Below are 24,457 nucleotides of genomic sequence, written 5' to 3'. Positions count from 1 at the left end.
AACCTAAGGACATCACACACATCCATGCCCGAGGTAGGATTCGAAAATGCGACCGTAGTGCCAAGAACCGCTCGGCCACCCCTGCCGGCTGAAAAAAGGTTACTAAATTAATTCGTTTACCCTGTTATGTGTTTGCCTCTGGGTTATCATATTCTTCAAAATGTCTTTCTTCTCCAGATAAGTTTCACAAACTTTTAATGTACGGTTCTGTCCAGTCACCTGTAAGCGATGGCAGGCAGCGAATTTCCGTAATCTTAATTCCATTTGTTTTCTTCGAGTTCAACAAATGATTGTTCACTATATGATTGTTATTGCCCTTTCATGTTCAGTATGGCAGCGATCCTAGAAGAGAGAAGTAACATGATCTCTCTACTGTTCAGTAACATTCCTATCGGCATGTGACCGCGTCATGATATAAAGTAACAACTGACGTTTCGGCTGCTGTTATAGACACCAATCTAGATCAAATCATACATGATGACGTGGTCGAACATCTAAAAGCACTTTAGAGAATTGGTCTCTAATAGCGAAAACCAGCGCTGGAAGGTCCTCAAAGTGTAATAAGATGCTCATTAAGGCAATCAGGCTGCAAGCGCTTAAGTCGGTTTGAGAATTAGATTCTTGTCACGGGATATGCCGTTTATTGAGTACCACAATATCTCACTACTAATAACATTCAGTGAACCAGGGAAGTTTATATAAGTTGCTAATGCACCCATATTCTGCACTAGACATGCGCGCTAGGGCAACATTTCATTTTGACAGAAACCGTTGCTTTGGTGGAAATGAACGGAGCTGTCAAACGCACCTAGCTTGCAAGAAGTTCGTGAAACAGAAATCAAATCGCTAGTTTCGCTAAGCGTATCAGCAGTCCGTATACTTTTTACACCATTCAGCGATCACCGATCTAGTCATCGGATACCAAACACGATCAATAGCCTTATGTGCTTAATGTGGAACACGTGTCCAATTAGAGGCTTAAACATCCCGCTTCATATTATTTTTAGTCATTAATCTATAATTTGGCATGTTCATTCGAAAAGACGATACTATTTCGCAGGAGAATCCGAAGGGCCTCGGCTGGAATGGCCGTCACAAGGTCATGGATATTTTGTCGAGGTGAGCACTGGTCGGTAGGACAGTCAACTGATTCACAGTCGATAAGTACCGGTCGCTGAATTCGAAGCTTCCCTCAACTCTGAAACTCCCACTACATTTCTGATTTGTGCTGGCAGGTAACAGTTTCTCCGTGTTCACTCCGACGATACACCATCGCTGTTCTATTCTCACACAAACGCAACAGTTTGAGCGATAATTGTCAAAAATCATGTGGAACAGCATCGTTCCTCCTTTATCCGTGTAAATACCACCTATTGTGTGATCAGTACCCTCACACTGTGCGAAGATGAGGTGCCTGAGTTTTATCGTGGCCAACAAGTGAGTTACATAGTACTTATGATTCAGTATAGTCTCATATATATTGTTTAAATGTACCTTTAGATTTATTTCGTGTTACTGTTATGTAATTTTAAAAAGAAGATTACTCACCACTTGGAGACTACGTCACTGTACGACAACGGCTAAGAGCGTAGCACATTATGCTACAAAAGGAATGACATTGGGCAAGTGGTGTTTTGCACAGCCACAGAAATTGCATTCACACATAATAAGAGATATATCAGCCAAGGTAAAATATGAAGTTCAGTCATATAGTTCGAGGCAGGAGCTGCACCAGAGCATAGCACCAAAGAGAAGAATGAAACCCGTGGGACACTTAATGAGGATAGACTACATTACGTAGAACACAATAAGTTTAACTAGATGTAGGAAGTAAGAAAATACTGGGATGTAATTGACATTCGCGGTAAAATTCACAGACGTCGGTACAAGATCAGAATACTAATGAAAGATTATAGGCAAGCTTACACTAGAAAATAGACTCAGACCAATGAAGTAGAGAAACAGCACGAAAAGAGAACCACTGATCCACCGACCTTGTTGTTCAGGGCTCTGTTGGATCGAAACCTACCTAGGAAAATCTAATAAATGAAGTGTCCACTTAACGGTTGACAAATTATCAAGGTGATTCAGAACGAAAACATTATCTCTCAAGAGCGATCAAGATCACTTTTCGTAAACTATTTCTGGGGATACGTTGAGGATGTAACGTTTTTCATCATACAGAGCATAACAGAAAATAGAAGAAAAGTGTCTTCCATCAAATTTTAAATAACGTTGCATACTTCCACCTGTATGAAAATGTGGCATTCTTTCAGACACCTATCGATGTATTGAATTCAGAGACTTGTACTGTGTAATGAGCTATCCATGGTTACTTTTGTAACAAATTTTTTATATCAGTAAAATACAGAAAAGGTTTTAAATAATTTGAATCGTTTCTTACTAATATAATATAGCACATTTTATTGCTTCTGTTACCAAGATCTACACATATTATGCAGTTAACTAAGAAATAGACTCAAACCAATGAAGCAGAGAAAAAACACGAAAAGAGATCAGCTGATCCATTGAAATTGTCACTCAGGACCATTATGGTTCGAACTCTCCCAGATAAAAATTTAATAAATGATACAACACGTCCCTTTAGTGGTGGATAAATAACCACGGTGATTCAGAATGAAAATGTTACTTCTCCAGAGTGATAATGACTTCCTTTCTTAAGGTTTTCTAGGGACAATCTCAAGATATAAAATTCTTCATCATATAAAGTTAATCAGATAGTAGAATACAGGTTCCTTCAATCAGAATTCAATTTTAAACAAACGTTCACATTTACACCAGGAAAAAAACGTACCATTCTTTCAGACACAGATCGGTGTACTAAATTTAGACACTTGCAATATGCAGTGAGCTTCCTTGGTTAGCTTTATATCAGATTTTTTTACATCATCAAAATAGAGAGAGGATTTTAAATAATTTTACACATTTACACAATTATGCATTTTACACATTTACTTCTTGTGTTACCAATATCTGTAATATTAAGCAGTTAACTGCGGCATTGTCTATAGGAAGATCAGACCTGCTTTTTCAGTGAGATAGTTGGGTGAATCTGACACTCCTATTAACGATGTGGTAAGTCAGTTCAAAAGTATTTTCTGAATATTTTCGCGATGTTGTCATCGAATGATCTTGCCAGTAGACTGTTACATAACAGCATTTATGTAACGGTACAGTCAGCAGCACTCTTTTTATATAACCAGTCGCAAGTGATAGCGACCGCTATCTACCATTGTCCTCTGACGATAATTCTTTTGAAAGGTTACTGCAACACGGCAAAGGAAGTAGTTTTGCAACCCTGATCTACGTCATTCTTGAGCATGATACATTCGCACAGTGTTCGATTAAGACTTCGAGACATAACGGTGTTCTTTGTGTCGAACTTCACGATTCGACACAGAGACGTGTGTTTGAGTGAGTAACCTCAACGACAAGAATTTTCGATTCTTCTGTTTACGGATGAATTTTCGACATTTATTGGCAGTTTCGACGTAAACTTGGCCTTATATTCCAGGAAGTACACTTTATGCCAACAGATGAAAGTGCTAGGACGCGCAGGAGTGGAAATGCAAGGGAGTGGAAGAGGTACTGCAGAGTAGCGGACGAGCAAAGGGGTTAGGTGTGGCACGAATGTAGATACGAAAATATAAGCGAGTATTTTCGTGAGCACTGTGACGAGAAAATTTGGTTGCAAAAAGTAACTTCACTGTTAAGAGGAATACAGTTCATCGTTCGACATAATGCTGTGGATCTTTCACTGTCTGTATTTCCACACGCAAAACACAATTAGAAAACGCTCCCGCCTACGTTTCTTCCTTTTCAGTAGCCGCATCTGCTTCACTTCCACTGGCAGTGTCAATGGATTCACATTCATCTTATTTTCCGGAATTAGTATTGCTTGCATCGCTATGACTGTACCACTTCCCAAGTTTATCATTTTCTCCAGCGCTTGGCCCAGTAAACCATCACTGGAAATCGTCGGAGCTTTTATTTCGCTCTTCTTTTGTCATGGAAGCAACTTGTTAATCTATAAGTCTTTATAATGTGTTCATTCTGAATGTCCCATTGCGTTCAGAGCACCCCCTTGATTCTTGCCCATTTCAGCACCTTATCTACATCTACATGGACACTCTGCTAATCACATTTAAGTGTCTAGCAAAGGGGTTCATCGAACCACCTTCACAATTCTGTATTGTTCAAATAAGTTATACCACGCGGAAAGAACGAACACCTATATCTTTCCGCACGAGCGCTGATTTCCCTTATTTTATCATGCTGATCGTTTTTCACTATGTAGGTTGGTATCAACAAAATATTTTCACATTCCAAGGAGAAAGTTTTAAATTGTAATTTCGTAAGAAAACTGCTCTGCGACGAAAAACGCCTTTGTTTTAATGACGTCCATCCCAAATCCTGTATCATTTCAGTGGCACTCTCTCCCCTATTTCGCGATAATACAAAAAGTGCTGCCCTTCTTTGAAATTATTCGATGTACTTCATCAGTGCTATCTGGTAAGGATCCCACACCGCTCAGCAGTATTCTAAAAGAGGACGGACAAGCGTGGTGTAGGTAGTCTCCTTAGTAGATCTGTTACATTTTCTAAGTGTCCTGCCAATAAAACGCAGTCTTTGGTTAGCCTTCCCTAGAACATTTTCTGTGTGTTCCTTGTTATTTAAGTTGTTCGTAATTGTAATTCCTAGGTATTTAGTTGATTTTACGGCCTTTAGATGTGACCTACGCAACTTTCCAGTCTCTGGGTAAGGGTCTTTCGTAGAGCGAACGGTTGCGAGGTGCCGGGGTGGAGAAGAGTTTGTACTCCTTTAATTATGGGGAATTTTGCATGGGAACTGGACATGCACTCCATCTCCTCCTTACCTACCACCTAATTGATTATGTGCGCAACGGTAAGGAAAGGTATTGATGGTGGACCCTGCTAGTTGGTAAAGTAAGGAGTGCACACTCACAATAATTTAGTAAAAATCATTATCTACTCAGTAAAGAAAAAGCGAAATTTTATCATAATATACGACAGGAAATGGGATTCTGCATCTATCTATGAAATGATATGCGGACTAAATATTACAATGTGATTTATTACAAATCAAAACAAAAGGTACTTGATTGCCAACAGAAACAGTAGGCTATAGCGTAGGTTATACAGAACTATTATGAGAATAAGAGTTGGCTCGAGAACAAGTGGCTCCTACTCTCTGTGATTGACGATAATGACTGGACGTCATAATGAATCAAATATTACTCCCCAAACTCTAATTGCGATTAGTAGTGAGAGCTCAAATGGGATCACATGGAAAAACAAGCAAGATGGACTTGTGGCAAAGCTAGCGTGCTGCTGAAGGATTCAATATAAAAATGATAGGTTCTACAAGGCCGAAGTCGCAATATACTGTACCAGTTCTGAAATCTGCAGCACGTCGTCGGTAGGCAGCGTTCTGATGATGTAGGCGCCGACTTCTGCTGTGCATCAACACTGTTTCAACCCCTGGCCTCTAAGGCTGTCTGAGAATCGTAAGTTCTGCCGAAAAAATGCGACTGAGTCACAATACCATCCCACTCTGACGAAGATCAGATCCCGAATGCCCTACGCCCGCACAACGCAAGAGCGAAGCCAACGTTGCTCAACTCCCTACTACCCTCTAAAACCGTGAATCAGCATTCAGTGCTGATTCTAAAATTCCCTCACACTATCTGAGACCATCATTCGCGCCAATAGCGACCGTTCCCTCCAATTTCGAGCAGGGCTTTATGACGTCAACTAGCCTCAGTTTAAATCGATTAATCATGCCTCTGCTATTTAGTTGAGAGCACTGAACTTGCCGTTTGACCGGCTACGAAAACATGCCTAGACCACTGCCCATACGGCGCCAGACAGTCGCGCCCAGCAGGGCACGGTCCACAAGTATTCTCGCAATGACGCGGACAATGCAGTCAGTCGTCACCAGCAGTCTTCGTTTCAGACGCGCGGGAGCGGTAAACACATGAACTGCGGTGACACTCAGAGGCCTCACAGGTCGTTTCGCCCTGCATACAATAGGCGAAACTCGACCGACGTTAGTCGTCCCGCCAGGCGCCTAAGCCCATTGATGTACGACCCTCTCAGTATTCGTGGAAGTGCAGCTCCAAACCGGAAACGCAGTGTGCCGCGTCCTCCGGCGCTCGCCTTGCACAGGCCACCCAGGGAAGTAACCCAACACGCATAGGAATCAAGTGAAAAGTATTTTGAGCTCTCAGTACAAATACTCTCATTACAATAACCTTATTTGGCCTGTTACCACCGTGCAATGACACAAAACATTAATAAAATTGATGAAAATGAGAGGCTACATGCAAAGGAGGACATGGAACTTGCCACGGTTGTCTATGATTGTTAAGTATGGAGCTATTGCATCTGCATACCCTGAAACCTAATTGGTATATAGTCTGGACCAGTAGACTTGTTTTTATTAAGTCATTCAAGTTGCTTTACTGCTCCGAAGACATCTACTTCTACGTTACTCATGTTGGGAGCTGTTCTCGATTCGAATTCTGCAATATTTATGACGTCTTCTTTTCTGAATGCATTTCACAAGGCTGTGTTTAGTGACTGCTTTGGCAGCACTGTCTTCGATAGCATCAAGGCACTGAAGCCCACGCTAAATTTCGAGCTTATGTAAAAGATCGCCAATCTTGGAGATTTTGCGTCTGTTTAAATTTGGCACGTTTTCCTCATTGTTTCTGTAACAGTGTTCTGATCCATTTTGTGTAGCATAGGAAACAGTAACACAGTATGACTATGATTGGTTAAAATAGTATAAGTGATGCAATCTAGTTTGTTCAGGTTGATCAGTGTACATAATTACGGCCTAAACATTCCCTTGTGGAAAGGAATTAACTTTTCTGTTAACCAGGACATCCTTTGTCTCCTCATGAAGATTGATATTGGACGACGAGTCAGTTGCTTCTTGTTGTAAGGGACGTTATCTATAACAGTATGAGGTAGTAGATTAGGTATTAATCCGACCCTAAGCCACTTCTGGTAATTTGAGAGATCCATGTCGTTTTGATAATCCCCTGTTTTCTGGCCAGATTTAAACATTATGCAGGCGTTCGGTGCAAACCGTTTTCGCCGCCAATATCGATTATGACGGTTTCGCTTTTCTTCGAAACAAATTTCGATAGACCCCGTAGTAAATTATCACGATACCCATACGATCCTGTTTGACAACTGTGAACACATGTCTCAGTCATATAGATATATGGACGATATTCACGACTGCCTGCCTACTATCGGGTACTTTTTAAGTAAGAAGTTCGTTTTGCCCTAATACTACTATGGTCCTTCAAAATACAGGGTGTTACAAAAAGGTACGGCCAAACTTTCAGGAAACATTCTTCACACACAAATAAAGAAAAGATGTTATGTGGACATGTGTCCGGAAACGCTTAATTTCCATTTTAGAGCTCATTTTAGTTTCGTCAGTATGTTCTTCCACCTACGCTCAATGGAGCACGTTATCATAATTTCATACGGGATACTCTGCCTGTGCTGCTAGAACATGTGCCTTTACAAGTACGACAAAACATGTGATTCATGCACGATGGAGCTACTGCACATTTCAGTCAAGTGTTGGTACGCTTCTCAACAACAGATTAGGTGACCGATGGATTGGTAGAGGCGGACCAATTCCATCGCCTCCACGCTCTCCTAACCTCAACCCTCTTGACTTTCATTTATGGGGGCATTTGAAAGCTCTTGTCTACGCAACCCCGGTACCAAATGTAGAGACTCTTCGTGCTCGTATTGTGGACGGCTGTGATACAATACGCCATTCTCCAGGGCTGCATCAGCGCATCAGGGATTCCATGCGACGGAGGGTGGATGCATGTATCCTCGCTAACGGAGGACATTTTGAACATTTCGTGTAACAAAGTGTTTGAAGCCACGCTGGTACGTTCTGTTGCTGTGTGTTTCCATTCCATGATTAATGTGATTTGAAGAGAAGTAATAAAATGAGCTCTAACATGGAAAGTAAGCGTTTCTGGACACATGTCCACATAACATATTTTCTTTCTTTATGTGTGAGGAATGTTTCCTGAAAGTTTGGCAGCACCTTTTTGTAACACCCTGTATATTGAATTCAATAATTTTTTAAATCTCATTTAAAGTGGATCTTCTTTATCGGTAATGTAGAAATTTTTCACCATCCGGTGGACGGGGTGCTGATTAAAATTGTCTGAAATGGCCTTCCTAGAGCTTCTGGGCCTTTCCTCATTAGGCGTTGAAAATGTCGAGGATTCATCTACCTGGTCTCTTTGAAAATGTCGAGGATTCAGCTACCTGGACTCTTCCCAGATCTCCTGATCACTGAACGGAGGTAAATTATACACAATTTGCTTCTTACATTCTGTTCAACGTGGATTTCAGTTTGAATGGAGCACCTGACACATCACCGGCCGGGGTGGCCGAGCGGTTCTAGGCGCTACAGTCTGGAACTGCGCGATCACTACGGTCGCAGGTTCGAATCCTGCCTCGGGCATGGATGTGTGTGATGTCCTCAGGTTAGTTAGGTTTAAGTAGTTCTAAGTTCTAGGGGACGGATGACCTCAGATATTAAGTCCCATAGTGCTCAGAGCCATTTGAACCATCTTGAACCTGACACATCTCCTTTCTTCATAAAATGGTAGAAATTTGCGAAAACTTCGCGTGTTAGGCTATGAAGAACTTTACCATTTAACTTGCTTTGTATCAATGGAGATTTCAACTATGAAAGTGTTCTCCCAGAGTATTTACTAGTGGAGTCCCCCACCTGACTTGATAGCAGCACGCAACACGCCCGACGCCGGTGGTCGACTGAGCGGGACCTGCTGCATATTGTGTTTACTGTGTTCTCGTCTGTTTGCGTGCATCGTACACCTCTCTTCATCTAAAGTATATATATCTGATTGGTTGTTTGGCTAAAATGGTTCAAATGGTTCTGAGCACTATGGGACTTAACATCTGAGGTCATCAGTCCCCTAGAACTTAGAACTACTTAAACCTAACTAACCTAAGGACATCACAGACATCCATACCCGAAGCAGGATTAGAACCTGCGACCGTAACGGTCGCGCGGTTCCACACTGAAGCGCCTAGAACCGCTCGTCCACACCGGCCGGCGATTGGTTGTTTCTCACGGTAATTGTATACAGGATGAAGAAAAAATGCCGCACTTGGTGGTCGCCTTGCGGCTCCTCATCATAGTTCAAGACAAAAGTCTATCTGGCAAAACCTAGTCTCAGCAACAGATTTAAAAACCGGGGCTCTGGCATCGCTGTAACTGTGTGCAGCACGGCCAGGAGTAGGTAGCATGAAATGTGTGCTCCGCGGGAGTTGTCCCATTGGTTTAGTAAGGCATTCCTACTCGCGCGTTGAGGTAGCAGGTTGTCCTAGTTACTCCTCTTACCGAGCATCCCGTGTCTCCCTCGGTTGCGTTCACTGTCATGTGAGTCCTTACGTGCATTGACTGCATAGTGACTAGTGTTTGGGGTGCCCTTTCTGAAGCGGTGTTGTCTTGTGCTGTGATTTACAACATGCTTCCCACGTCTATTCCACATACTGTTACTATCAGCTTCAGTTTGATAAATCCACACAGCATGTGCAACCCGGCTCTTTAGAGATACATGACGAGTTATTGGACAAGATCAAGGTTACCAAAGATCAAGGGCATACTGCGTACTTTGACTCGGAATTGTAAGTGATTTTTGATAAATTTCTCGACCACTTCAGGTTGACAGGATGTTATTACGTCCGGGTCTCAGGTGCCCTTTACTCATCGTGATGGTTCCTCTAGCATGCTTGTTTTGGCGAATGCGGAAGTGGTTGTACAAATGTTCGGGTTCTCAATCTTCTGCCCGAGGTAAATGACAATTTTCTGAAATTCATACTGCCCTTTTATGGTGATGGGTAATAGAAGTGATTGTTCAGTCGGTGGAAACGTTGATTAAAAAACTATTCCTTATCATATGTAGGTATGTGTTTATCGGGTTCATATTATTTATACTGGCCAGGAACGAACCTGCTTTTTTTTGTAATCCGAGCGGCCACCTCCGTACGAACTGTCCGCGTCGTGTGGGTGGTATTAAAATCCGCTTATAGAAAGCGTAAAAAATTGACTTTGTAGATCTTCTCCCACAAGTTGAGCAAACCCTTGTCACCGAAGATCAAGGTGGATACTTGAGAAGTAAAGCTCGTGATTTTTCCCTGCTGCCCACACGTAGAGGCATTAACGTCGTCACTCCCCGCAATGCCGGCCACGTCACAGAACGCTGGACGATGATGCAGTTGAGGAATCTTTTATTTGGTTCTCCCTTTGGATAGTCTTTCATTGAAGGACCTCTTCTCCAGCCTGAATTTGTGGACGAGGAAGGCTGCTTCTGCACTTCGTCAGGTGGTTTGTGATACGGGAGACAGCCTTGTAGGTAGGGCAACCACAGCTATGAGTAAGCATCTTGGTTGTTAACCAACCGCTTCAGATGTATTTAGTCCTTTAGTTTTAGTTTGCTACCGGTTTCGCGGCACTAAAATACGAATTTGCAGGTGAACATGTAACTAAAGCGTAAAAGCTAAAATGCTCCAAAGTGAAAGTGAACATAAAACTATAACATTAGAGCTAAAAAGCTCTAACGTTTTAATTGTATGTTCACCTGAAGGTGTGGCTTTTAGTGTCAAGAAACTACTAGTGAGATCATAACCAGTTTCGTGATATGGACGAAACACAGTTGAAGCGGCTGATTAACATCAAAGATGGTTACTGGTACGTCATCTGGCGAAATCCTTGTCATCCAGGCCGGCTCGCCGCCGCCACCTATTAGGGCATCTGTATCAGGGCCCCACTTTCTCCCTCGGCTCTATCGATACGTCTCCTGTTGTCTCAGCTTCACAAACTATTTCCGCACCACCTGTCACAGCCTCCATGACACAGCCATATATCAGCAAGACTTGATTGATTCCCAATGACAGGAGTACCTCGTCGTTACTGAACAAAACTCCACACGCGAACTCTTGTCCGTCGACGAATGGGCTGCGGACGTCTCCTCACTCAAAAGTGGACTTTCTGCATGACCCGTCCACACAAGCGCACGATAGTAAACAACGTATGCAGGCTGGGAGAGCCGCATCACCCAAGAAGAAAAAACAGCTGCAAGTTAGGGGAGATGTTCATACTTCTTCTCCTTCCATTTCTTCTACTGTTTCTGCCATGGATAATGATACATGCTTTTGTTCGATGATGGTTTTGTAATTTTGTAGCTTTTGTTCCAGTTAAACTGTCTATGTAAGCACACACTTTCCTCACTTCAGATTTTAACAGGGCTGGTTGCGAAATCCGGCTCCCCGGTTTACCACGGTTTATATATCACTCTGGCGCAGACGTTATATTTTTACCGGATGTGTTATTTGAACCGTTTTCAATTCCTGGGTTCTCTACCCTTTTTAATGTGGCTTCCGAACTCTATGAGTATATGGAACGAATTTCATTAAGATATTTCGAATTTCACGATAATGGTAGGGGTATACGATGCACCTTTTGTGATCTCACTTTAATTCTTCTTTATGCCCCTTTTGGCTGCGGTCGTTCTATGGAAAGTTCGCGTTTATACAGAGAGGAAGTCACTTATCTCCTTCGTAAATCCTCTACAACGATTCTGTAGGGTGGTGATTTTAATTGTGTTCCCTAGCCGGCGAACCAGCCTCTTAATTTTAGTTTTAGTAAAGAACTCGATGACAGCACGTTTGTGACGCATGGGTTTGTCGGTATCCTACACTTGTCCGATACACTTTTTTTACTGTCACCTCTAGCAGTCGGTCGCCTTTACATTTTTGATTCCTTGTGCGGGCAGTTTCTGGACGTTGACATGATACCTGCCCGTTTTACTGATCACTATGCCATAGCCGTCACATTTAATTATTTGCAGCAGCTGGTAAACTGTGTCGCCTTCCCTGGATGCTCAGTATAGCCTACCTGCAGGACCATTCCCTTGGTGTCGTCATTCAGCAATAGTGGGCCCGTTGCTCTCGTTCTATAGAACGATACTAGGAATGATGGACGCTGCACGCCAAGCCAAAACTTCGTAGTGTTCTCGTGCGTTTTGCTGCTTTAAGGCGGCAGACGTCCGGAGAACCGAGGAATTTTATCACTCCGTATTACTTTTACGATAGCGCTAGGCATGTTCCTCTATGGATTACTGATGTACGGCGAACTAAAGCGAAATTGCTACAGTTAAATCAATTTAGGTGGAAGGACGTTCCGTTTTACAAGGCGAACTGACTTCGCTGTACCATCTTATCCCTATGCGGGCACGCAGGAAATGAGTTTCCACTGCATCCCTTGCTAACGCCAATGATCGAGTGTCTACGTCCCGTCGTGATATTTTCAGTTTTATTTCTAACTACTCTGCTAAACTGTAAGATTCCCACGTTCCGGTTGAAAAGTTTCCTGCGACTTTTTCCCCTTGCTGGATTGCGTCGTCACCCCTAAACTAAATGACTTTTTTTTAAAATGATTTCCGCAAGGAAAATATATATGATGTTGTTACCAAGTCTCAATCACGCAAGTCACCTGGATTGGATGGTATTCCTAACGAATTTTATGATCACTTTCGGTCTCTCATAAATTACACAATGAAGTGATACGGGGTGTGTCGCCTTTCAAGGAAGGTAAAATGGTCCTCATCCTGGAAAACAAGCATAGACCCGATCTTGACTCACTGCGTCCGATTACTCACCTAAACTCCGACTATAAAATTGTCGCTGGAACTATAAACACCTATCTCTCTAAGCTGCTTCACAAAATTATTGCTGTTCACGATGGTTGCGTGCCTAGACGCACGATGCGGACTTCTGTTATCGAACGTTGAGATGTCGCTTAGGTGGCTGAGGCCACTAATGTCTTGGAAACCTTTCTTTTTCTCGCCTTCCACAAGGCATCTGACCGTGACAGTCAGTTTTTTAATGAGTGTGTTAACTTCTGGATTTAAAGCATGACGCATGCCAGCTCCCAGTCAATCTTTTCTCAGTGGTTGTGAACGGTCATCTTACCACCGTGAAACATCCCCTTAGAAAAATTTATAAATGGTCCTGAACACTATGGGACTTAACATCTATGGTCATCAGTCCCCTAGAACTTAGAACTACTTAAACCTAACTAACCTAAGGACATCACACAACACCCAGTCATCACGAGGCAGAGAAAATCCCTGACCCCGCCGGGAATCGAACCCGGGAACCCGGGCGCGGGAAATTTATAAATGACTGTGCTGATAAACCCCTTACCTTATTTGATTTGCAAACAGCTGAGCAGAACTGAACGTACTCAGACATTTCGCTCTTTACTTATTCTGATCAACGCTAAGCTGACACACAATATTATGAGCGCAACGCAATCTGACTTTCAATAATCCCTACAAAAGAATCGCCCTGACTAACAATAACCTATACCTTTCATGAATCACTTACCTCACAAAAATCTTCGTTACTCGAACTACTGCAATACAGCGAGTGCCAATACTGCCAGCTAAATAAAAGATTCTAACTACTGAAGGCATTAACTACTGATAGGCATAGTTAGTAAACGAAAGATTTTGATAGAGAACAAACAATATTATTTACCTCAATAATGTTCTATATATATATATATATATATATATATATATATATATATATATATATATATCAGTTCATGATATCCAGTATTACAACTTTACTCTTTCTGATGGACACACGTACAGATCGTCCGCTCTCAAAATTCTGCCATCTCTCTCCCCACATCCACCACTGCTGGCGACTCACCTCCAACTGCGCAACGCTACGCGCTGTTCACATCCAACTGCCCAACACTACAATAGCGAATATTCGGACAATGCCAACCAGCCACAGACTGCACACAGCACAGCTAGTGATTTTCATACAGAGCGCTACGTGACGTAACCAACATAAAAACCTAAACAGCCTACTTACAACCGTCCCTCACCCCGGCCCCTCCTGTATTTCGATCGACGGGGTCTACCCCAAGGACGCCCCCTATCACGTCACCTTATTTTGTTCTTAGAACCCTTGCTTCGTTTTATTGCCATGCAACTGTATTGCTGGACTCTGTTGTGAGAACGATTCTAGCTCCTCCTTTCCGCTGGTGACGTCACGGTTATAGTACGAAATAGTACATTTCCGGACTCAAGGATACCTTTGATTTTTTCTAGCTGATGCCCACATCAATGATCTCGAATCCACGTTCCTGCGGTCGCTGGGCTGTAACTGAATGGTAATACCTTGGGCGACGGTGGTCGATCGTCACATTACTTTAGAAATTATAATAGGTCGCAACCCAACCAAACGCGCGGCACTTAACTGGCGAAAGGTTACTATCCGTGTACAGATAGCGACTCTTGAACATGAACGCCGTTTCCTTAGCCTTCTTCACCAAGTATTGGCCTTGGACGCCTATATTTTCGTTAAAGACTATTACACTGCACAGATATACCCTCTTCTTACAATGATGGCCCGCAGACTCAAAGAATTATCCGGTCGATTGCTGTGGCGATGACACATCTTTCGAATTAAGACTGAAGCGATGGCCAGGCCCCGCAGACATGAAGAATTAGGTCTTCCTAATATTAAAGTGAAGGCGTCTATCTTGTTTGTACGACCCAATGTCTTAACATGTACACAGGCGCCGTATTCCATTTCCTCCGCGAACATTTTATTATTGTCAGTTTCTTAGGTGCTAATATCCCTTCGAAGACGCATTTCACTATCAGAGACTTATCACCCCGTTGAGGTCAACTGTCTTGCATCTCCCCTGTAGAAACAGCTTCCCCGTCAACATCGTGGAAAACTGTCTGGTCCCATATCAACCTTCCTATAACACCGATGGATACTGCTTCGTCGTGTTATAGAATCAGTCTTTTTTGTATAGGATTTTGCCAGACTGATCCATGTAACGAACGTCATCACACTGATACCTTACTTCACAGGCTGGTATGTTGTGGATGGAATCATTGACTCTGGATTCGTCGACATTTATATTTTCCTCCCCGAGGGCCTGAATTCGCTTTTTCGGATGAATTTCCTATTCGTCCGGACGTAACCTTTTTTCCTCAGACGAAAACGAATTCGGTCGTCTGGCTCCTGGGTCCCTACGTTGTTGAAGGAGGGAACGATCCTCATAAGTTCCCCTGAGGTCTTCAGTTTTCTTCCTTATAAAAAAATAAAATAAAATAAAATAAAAATAAATAAAAATATAAATAAGTGAAATTAAAAATTTTGACAGAAGGTTGTGAGTTAGTTTCCTGGTTATTCAGAATCTTTTTTTCTTGTTTTGTTACTAAAAATTGTATTCTCAGTTTGCAGCTCATATTACGTAATGTTTTTGACTGTGGTCTTCCGCATGCTCATGAAAGTACCGAGTCAACCTGATAACAAACAAAACAAAAAAAAACAAAAAAAAGACGAAGCAAATGCCGTGGGGAACGGATAAGAGCCGGCCGTTGTAGCCGAGCGGTTCTGGGCACTTCAGTCTGGAACCGCGCGACCGCTACGGTCGCAGGTTCGAATCCTGCCTCGGCCATGGATGTGTGTGATGTCCTTAAGTTAGTTCGGTTTAAGTAGTTCTAAGTTCTAGGGGACTGATGACCTCAGATGTTAAGTCCCATAGTGCTCAGAGCCATTTGAACCATTTTGAACGGATAAGCAGACTCGTCGATGTTCCAGTCGCGTGTAGGTCATCAGTGGTGTCTGTTCTTTCCGACACCATAACCATACAAATATTCAGTGTGTTCATTGTTTCTTCATTGTATCTAAAAGCATTCCCACCAGAACGTCAAATAATTTACTACATGATGTTTTTAGCACAGTCGTAACTACACCGCTAAATGGACTACGCCTGTCAGTATGAATTAACCTTCTTGCGCCCAAGCGTCCGAACGTCAACACCTGACGTGCTGCCCAAGGAGAAATTAGCATTAATGGCTTGCTGCTGCCACATGTACTTCGAGATACCGAACTAAATACCTACTACCCCTAACAGCTTCAATCGATAGTCTGCAAATGCAGTAAATACTGATGTAACGTTGTTTAGTATACTGTCCTCAGTCACCAATAAAAATATCTTCAGTTCTACCTACCACCCTATATGCATAGGGACGAAGCATGGCGTTCCACGATAAGACAGTAGTGCCACATTGTCGGAAGAGATTAACTGTTACGAGTTTACAGCAGACACGGTTCCACTGTGGTGTTCACTACACTGAGCGAGTGAAATGGTACGCCAACTGGGAATGTATTCTGAAGTATGTGGCACAGTAGGTCTGCAATTCTTGTGGTCAAGACGTCTAAATTTCACACAGAGATTCGCTGCGGTATTCTAGAGATATATTGAACAATGCTACGTCGCGTCCGGTCCTAGTGAAATGGTGCCAAAATCTAAGCAAGTGCGCGCAGAATCGGTTGATGCTGATCCGCCATACATTTGAGATATGCATTATGTGAGTTACATCTTTTTGGCAATCTGAAAAAAAATCTGGGGAAATGAGACTTTCCTACGATGAGGACATTCACAAACCGGTTCTCGAAACGCTTCGTGACGGAGGAGCGGGTCCATCGTCGAGGGACTGAACAACTGGTAGATTTGGTAAATATGTTGGAAAATAATGTCATTTTTCTGTGTCACTTGGACGATTAGTGACGCATTCAATATAAATTACTTACCCTGCCGTAACAACATGTAGCTTGCTTTTTGAAATCCCATCCTATCTCGATGGAGCTGTAGAATCAGTGGCCTAAGCAAAGGAAATATTCAGTTTTTTTGTACACTTTATAATATAAACAAATATAAAAATACATAGTTTTCCTTGACTGGAAAATAAAGATTAGAGTTTAACGTACGGTTGACGAAACGGTCATTAGCGACACCGCAAAAGCCTGGATTGATGAGGGGTGAGAAACACCTATGTTCTGTACCATGGTTCCGCCTCAACATTCGACTTAATCGATTTGAGAAAACGATTGGTGGACTACTTCTGGATAATCACTTGAGAATTCGAAGCCTGTTCCTCCAGAAATCTTCTCCAATCCGCTAAACACAGGACCACGTCACTCTCTGCTTTTCTACTGGTGAACGACCATGAAAACGTGTTTTTATTTCAAGGTGTAGGTACAAAAAATTGTTACTTAGATAAGACTGAACAGTGACTAACCAGCTGAACAGGGTGGTGTGGAGAGCATTCCGGTAATTGGAGAGCTTCCATTTTGAAGCGCCAACCAAAATTTCAGGGAATAGTTCTCTTGAGAAGACTCCGGTTCTCCATTATGTGCCTAATAGTATGATGTGACATCGAGGTTGTGTTGACGTTCATATATGAGGTTGTTGTGGGAGGTAACGCAATAAAACTGACGGTCGCAGGTTCGAATCCTGCCTCGGGCATGGATGTGTGTGATGTCCTTAGGTTAGTTAGGTTTAAGTAGTTCTAAGTTCTAGGGGACTGATGACCTCAGATGTTAAGTCCCATAGTGCTCAGAGCCATTTGAACCATTTTGAACTTGTATAATGTTTGTCGTTTTACGATGTCAAGAGTGTAGGCCGCCCGTCTGCCTGGCATGGGTTATTCCATCGTTGTACTGGGCATCGGACGTTGGGTAGATTTTGCGAGAGTGTTGGTCTTGCGTTCAACTGTGACTGGTTTGAGTTGCCATCCTGTTAAGTGAGTGTAACACTGGACTGCCTGTTCTCACCTTACTTGCGTTTGAGGGAACTTCCCAGGTCGATCCTTGGAGCACTGTCTGTGGATCACTCCCTTCTTTATTTGGTCTGTTTGTGGAAATTGTTGAAAAAATAATGTACTGTTTAAATTATTCCTATTGCTTGCGGCTTTCAGCCGACAAATAATTTGAATTTTTCTTAATAAGGCCTTCAGCAGTCAGTGTAGCTTGTGTTACAGTCAATTTTTTTTAAATGATTGTTTTAAAATAATTATTTCCTTAAATAAAGTGTATGTGTTTACTGTGCAACCAACGGTAACAGATCAGGCCCCGTCCACACCTTTTCCTGTTTCCCCTAAGTCCCACGTTACAGAGCCGAGTAACTGCTTGCACGAGGGGAGTAGGTGGATCAACGCATTATTGACTTTCTCAATTTGTGAAGCCTTTTCTCTTGAACAAATCATCCAATTTTTGTGAAACTGTAATTATTTGTTTGTCTGCACGTGTACATCACATCCATCGATTTCCGGCCTACTCGGATAATTCAGCCGTGGTGGGTCGTTTTGTATGTCTTAGAGTGTATTTATGCGTCTGACAGCTTCTTATTGAGTTACTCCTCTTGCCCTGACGCAACTGTTTAATACGCACTGGTGGCAGGACTGCGTCTCACTCATTGCACTTTTAACCTGTCAAGACGTTTCATTATTTGTCCTGCTTCTGAACGCATGTAGCAAAAGAAATTCGAAATAACTTTAAACAACTGCTGCGAACACATCCACAAGGCGAGATACCAGAAGAAATAAATTAAAAAGAAACTGACGTATGTGATACAAGATCCTCTGCACTAATGCCCGAACTTTGTCTTAAGAGTAATAAAAAGTACGCACGTGTAGGTTTTACACAAGAGATACAAAGTCAACATCGTGTATACACCTATAGTTTTCAGAATAAACAGAACTCAGAGACATCAAACGTCTATTTTCAGACAATGGCGCATAGTAAGGCAATGTGGAACAGTGCGGTTTCAAGACTCGCTGACAGGCGCAAAAGCGACAGATCGTATCGTTATCTTATCTCCAAACTCAGACGGTGTAGTACTTTCGCAATCAAACGTGACCAACGGATGTTCCACATATTTATCAGAATACTGATCGAAAAGCGACAGATATGTAGTTCTCAATAAATATCAGATGAGGAATGTAGTTCGAAGGCAGTGTACCTAATCCGCATGAAAACAGGGAATATGGATGAATTGAACGTGACGGCACAACTTCTGTGAAGCCGTTGGAGACTGAAACAGGAGAGCTCTTCTTACTTAAATTACGTACGGTATTTTAATTTTGCAAGTCACACACATTATGAGGACGAAACACTGAAGACCTAATCTTATACACGAAGTGAGGCGTTGGGATCACAGTAAATGGTGGAAAGTACGCTGTGAAATACACAGTACGCAACACGTGTTTATTACATTGAGAGTAGGATATAGGTCATAAGGCCACGTGCTCGCAACAAAGATCATAAAATTCAAAAAAACTATTCATAAATCATCTGAAACTGGGACATTAAAAAGAATAAAAGTCTTCCAGACAGACGAGCACAAATTTTGACGATAATTATACGACACAAGAATTTAGAAATGGCCAACCCTACGTCCTACGTTCGATTAGCACAATGAACAAAGTAGGTGAAACGTCTTCCCAAAACAGACACGAAGGATATATCTCTCTTTCCTAGAGTGCATCCTGTCTTAGGGGCTCCACCGTTTTCATGGTGTAACAAATTTAGTTTCATTTAATTTGTGGTCTTATGTTCTTCCTGTCACCCGTGTCGTCAGTTCACCTAAGGGAGAGGGGGAGCGAGAGAGAGAGAGAGAGAGAGAGAGAGATAGAGAGAGAGAGAGAGAGGACGTGTGAACCATCTCTGAATAGTGTAAACTTTGATGTCTGACGTATTACATAGATCATCTGATCGACTCTTTTACGGAAATGATATGAAACGAGTCAAATTACAAAAAAGCTACAATGAATTTTTTTACTGATTAACAGTTTTTATACATAAATTTTCAATGGAATTGAAGTACTGGTCCAGAAGAAATAAGTTTAAATTAGATTTAAAACATGCTTGGCTACCCGTAAGAAATTGTATGTTATTGAGCAAAGTATCAAAATTTTTTTGTTGCTCCAAACTGAATTCCTTTCTGAGCCACTGACAGCACTGTAATAAAAATCACTTTTCTCTCAAATGTTGTAGGTATGAATATCACAGTTCTTCTCAAATCGTTAAAGATTATGACGAATTTCATTAGAAAATGTATATATTGTAGCAAAGCAATTATAATGCCTAGTTCCTTGAAGAGATACCTATCTACATGACGTCCGTGGGTCAACGTTACATATAATTCTTACTGCTCGCTTTTGTGCAAACAATATTTTCTTTTTAAGTGATGAGTTACCCCTGAAAATTATTCCGTACGATGACATTGAGTAGAAATATGCAAATTATGTCAAGAGGTTGATAAGTTGGTTTCCTAAGTTAGCAGTTACACGAAGAATAAAAGTAGTTGAATTTGACTGTTTGACAAGCTCAGTAATATGCCTCATCCTTTTCAAGTTTTCATCAATATGTACTCTCAAAAATTTGGAGCCTTCTACCCTATTTACTGATCCTTGCTCGTGTACTACATCAGCCATTGGTATGATTTATTTGTTGTATAGAACTGACAGTAGGGTGCCATTTTGAAAATATAGGGTGAGTCCATTTTAAGAGAATCACTTAATAATTCTTTGCAAAGTATCATTTCCCTCTTGTATAGTTTTCTCTCTAATACGATTTATTGTAACACTAGTATCGCCCACAAAAAGTACCAATTTTGCTTGTTGAATGTGAAGTGGGAGCTCATTCACATATATAAGGAAAAGAAGTAGAACCATATCGAACGCTGTGGGACTCCCTTTGTGATTTATTCCCCAGTCATTAAAATGTTCTACCTTTCCCGACGTAGCCAGAACTATGCAGCACAACCTTTTGCACTCTGTTTGTTAATAATGATTCAAACTAGTTGTGCATAAACCCATCAATTCCAAGAGACTTGACCTTTTGTTGGAAAGTAACATGATTTACACACTCAAAAACCTTGGAAAGATCACAAAAGTACCAACAGGAGACATATCATTATTTAAGGCTTGTACTAATTGATGAGTGAATGTATAAATAGCATTCTCAGTCGAGGAATTCTGGAACCCAAACTGTAATAAGTTAAATAAATTGTTTCCACATTACTTTATAGAAGATTTTGGAAAAAGATGTCAGTATGAGAATTGGATGATGTCTTATCACCTTTCTTATTAACTAGTTTAACAGTGCGCATTTTAACTTTCCTGGAAAATTACCTGTTCCAGTGATGCGTTACATTTTTCGCTAAGAACATTACTTATTAAGCTGAAACAACTATTCAGAATTTTGGCTGAAATTCCGTTAACCCCACACAAGCTTTTGTTTTTTAGAATTTTTATAAATCTATTAATTTCAGTGAAGGGTCTTGGCGCTGCTTCTAGCTGCTAAAAGTTGTGTGAAACGATGTTTTTAATACATTCTCTACTTCTTCAAATGTACCATCCAATCCTATATTTGCTGCTACGTGATTTTCATTAAGTCTGCCCAAGACAGTGCTGCACAGCCTCCAAAACGCTGCAATACTACAGTTAAACTCCAAAGTGTACAGCTTGAAGTGTTTATGTGAGTTCTCAGTTCTCCAAAAAATAAAGAGTACGGTATATGATCAAATGCAGCCTGATATTAATGTGAAGCTGAAGTCGAAGTTTTTTGAAGTCTATTTGTCGAAGATACAGTCACGGCAGATGTGATTCGTCTTTCACTATAATGGCTGCAGAAATTTTTACCGATATGGTTTCTATTAAATACATGAAAAAGTCTTCTAGATATACTGTTCATCAAACTTTATGCGTTGGTTCCGATCGAAGTGCGGCATGTATAAACATATGAGCGATATCTGCTGACGAATGCCATCATTGACATCCACTTGACATCTACCTTTGGTTGAAGGACTCTTTTTTCCATGCATTGTGATCTTCAGCTATAATATTCACATTACTCTTGCATGTTCTCTACTGTTATCTGTTCACCTTCCACTATTCATATTCTCCGTCTATTTATCTCTTCTAAACCAATAAACAACCTTCTTGGTCTCATCTGCCTCTATTGCCCGCCATTTTTTTTCATTATAGTCAGATTTATGTTTTCCACTCTGTTCTGTACCCTAACCTATTTCTTTCTTTCCTTTCTCCACTAATAATTTCCAACACAAATCGCGAAATTTGGCAAGAAGTAAGGTTCCAAAGTATAAATAAAGGAACAAAATTCAGAAATTGCTAATTTATAATTACATCGCACGAAAAATATTTTTTTATCGTTTGTTAGCTGTATGTGTGTCTGTCTGCCTATTAAGATCCCCTTTTTCTCAGGAACGAGTAGACGTATCAACTTCAAATTTACGTCACACACTAATGACCACTTGGCGATGTAAGAAATTTAAGCACGAAGTCAGTGAAATCAAAAGATACAGCCTTTTATGTCACATATTTTGATACTCAGAAATTCACTCATCAAAACTTGTAGGATACTTCAAGTTGATCTAGAGTCATGAAACATGGCAAGGAGCGAGGGTTCTGTAGAAATGAAGGAAAAGTCCTTACGTTGTTAATTTGTAATTATATCGCACGAAAAAACATTTTTTGTCACTCGTTATCCGACTATCTGTCTTTCTGTTAAGACCCCTTTTCCTCAGGAATGGCAATAGGATAGCAGAAATTTCACAAAAGAATTTAAAGTTTCGCAGGTTCGAATCCTGCCTCGGGCATGGATGTTTGTCATGTCCTTAGGTTAGTTAGGTTTAACTGGTTCTAAGTTCTAGGGGACTAATGACCTCAGCAGTTGAGTCCCATAGTGCTCAGAGCCATTTGAACCATTTGAATTTAAAGTTAAAACTTATAGAAATTCTCGGGACAAATATCTGGCCATTATCGATATTCCACTTACTTAATTCCTGTTTCAGTTCTAAATCTGTCCACAGCTCGTGGTCTAGTGGTTAGCGTTGCTGCCTCCGGATCACGCGGTCCCGGGTTCGATTCCCGGTCGGGTTGGCGATCTTCTCTGCCCGGGGACTGGGTGTTTATGTTGTCCTCATCATTTCATCATCATCATCATCATCATTCGTGACAGTGGCTAGATTGGACTGCGAAAAAGAAAATTGGACTGTGTAAAAATTGATGGCTGATGACCTCGCGGTTGAGCGACACCCAAACCAAACATAATCAGCATCAGTTTTAAATTTCTCACTGTTCTGATACTGTCTAATGAAAGCTGGAACAATGATGTAAATTTTCTACTGTATTCTGAATTGTCTTTAACGTACAGTACGTTCTAACTAGGAATTTCATTCTTGAAATCTATATGGCGTTAATAAACCAAATAATCCATTGTGCTATACCCACTGAAGCCAATTTGCTCGTATACCACGTTTAAATGATAAAATATAAGCGTACGCACCAGAAAAATACTTCCAGGAAGAAAGTCGTAACGTCTCTGGCAGAATTACAGTGCCACTGACAAAACTTGAAGTTTATGATACTTCTTCAATGAACATTAACTCGTTTTCTTGGTCTCTCATTCAATTTATTGCTGTTTACTGACTGAGTCCGCAACTCGTCGTCTCGCGGTAGCGTTCTCGCTTCCCGAGCACGGGGTCCCGGGTTCGATTCCCGGCGGGGTCAGAGTTTTTCACCTGTCCCGAGATGACTGGGTGTTGTTGCGTCGTCTTCATCATCATCATCCATCCCTATTCCGCTCGGAGGAAGGCAACGGTGAACCACCTCTATTAGGACCTTGCCTAGTACGGCAGTGCGGGTCTCCCGCATCGTTCCCCAACGTTCTGTCAAGAAACATGGGACTTCATTTCCATTTCCATACTGACTGAATAATACGGGGATAGATTAGAGTTCTGAACTGCTGCCTCCTTTTCACATTCTTCGACTCACATAACTGCAGCCTGGTTTATGTACAACTTGCAGTTAACGTATCGTCCTTCGTATTTTATCCCTTTAGGAACGTATCCTCTTAATAGACACTGTTCAACAGAACTGAAGGATCACTTTTTTTGAAAGGCCGTAATTGCTTCCTATTGTGATGCAGGTTTGAGATATGTTTCAACGGTGCCTAAAACCTTCTTATGTATGGTGCAAAGCGTGGCGTTACCATACGGCTCGGCGACGCTTCGAACAGCAAAGAGCTGAGACATGCGAAAGAAAGACCACAGTCCAGAAGATCATGTGAACACAGGAATTGTGTCCATTTCGCCAGGCCAGCCAAGTGACAGAGCATTTTGACCAAAAACTTTGCGTCATTTATAGTATAACCTCCCCTTAGAAAAATTAATGAATTACTGTGCTGATAAACCTCTTACATTATTTGATTTTCAAACAGCTGAGAAGAACTGAACGTACTCAGACATTTCGCTCTTTGCCTATTCTGATCAACACTTTACTGACACAAAATATTTTTAGTGCAACGCAATCTGACTTTCAAAAATCCCTACAAAAGAATCGCCCTGACTAACAATAATCTATACCTTTCATCAATCACTTACCTCACAAAAATCTTAGTTACTCGAACTACTGCAATACAGCGAGCGC

The 24,457-nt window shown here is 41.5% G+C and overlaps 1 protein-coding gene across 1 annotated transcript in view; it reads left to right on the top strand.

Moving 5' to 3' along the window:
• LOC124607104 (ATP-dependent translocase ABCB1-like) overlaps nt 1–24,457 on the top strand; it is a 185,515-nt gene that overhangs the window by 4,234 nt on the left and 156,824 nt on the right. The window lies entirely within an intron of this gene.

This window comes from Schistocerca americana, chromosome 3, assembly GCF_021461395.2.
Source record: "Schistocerca americana isolate TAMUIC-IGC-003095 chromosome 3, iqSchAmer2.1, whole genome shotgun sequence".
NCBI lineage: Eukaryota > Metazoa > Arthropoda > Insecta > Orthoptera > Acrididae > Schistocerca > Schistocerca americana.
The sequence above is the reverse complement of the archived record's forward strand: the minus strand, read 5'-3'. Positions and strand labels throughout refer to the sequence as shown.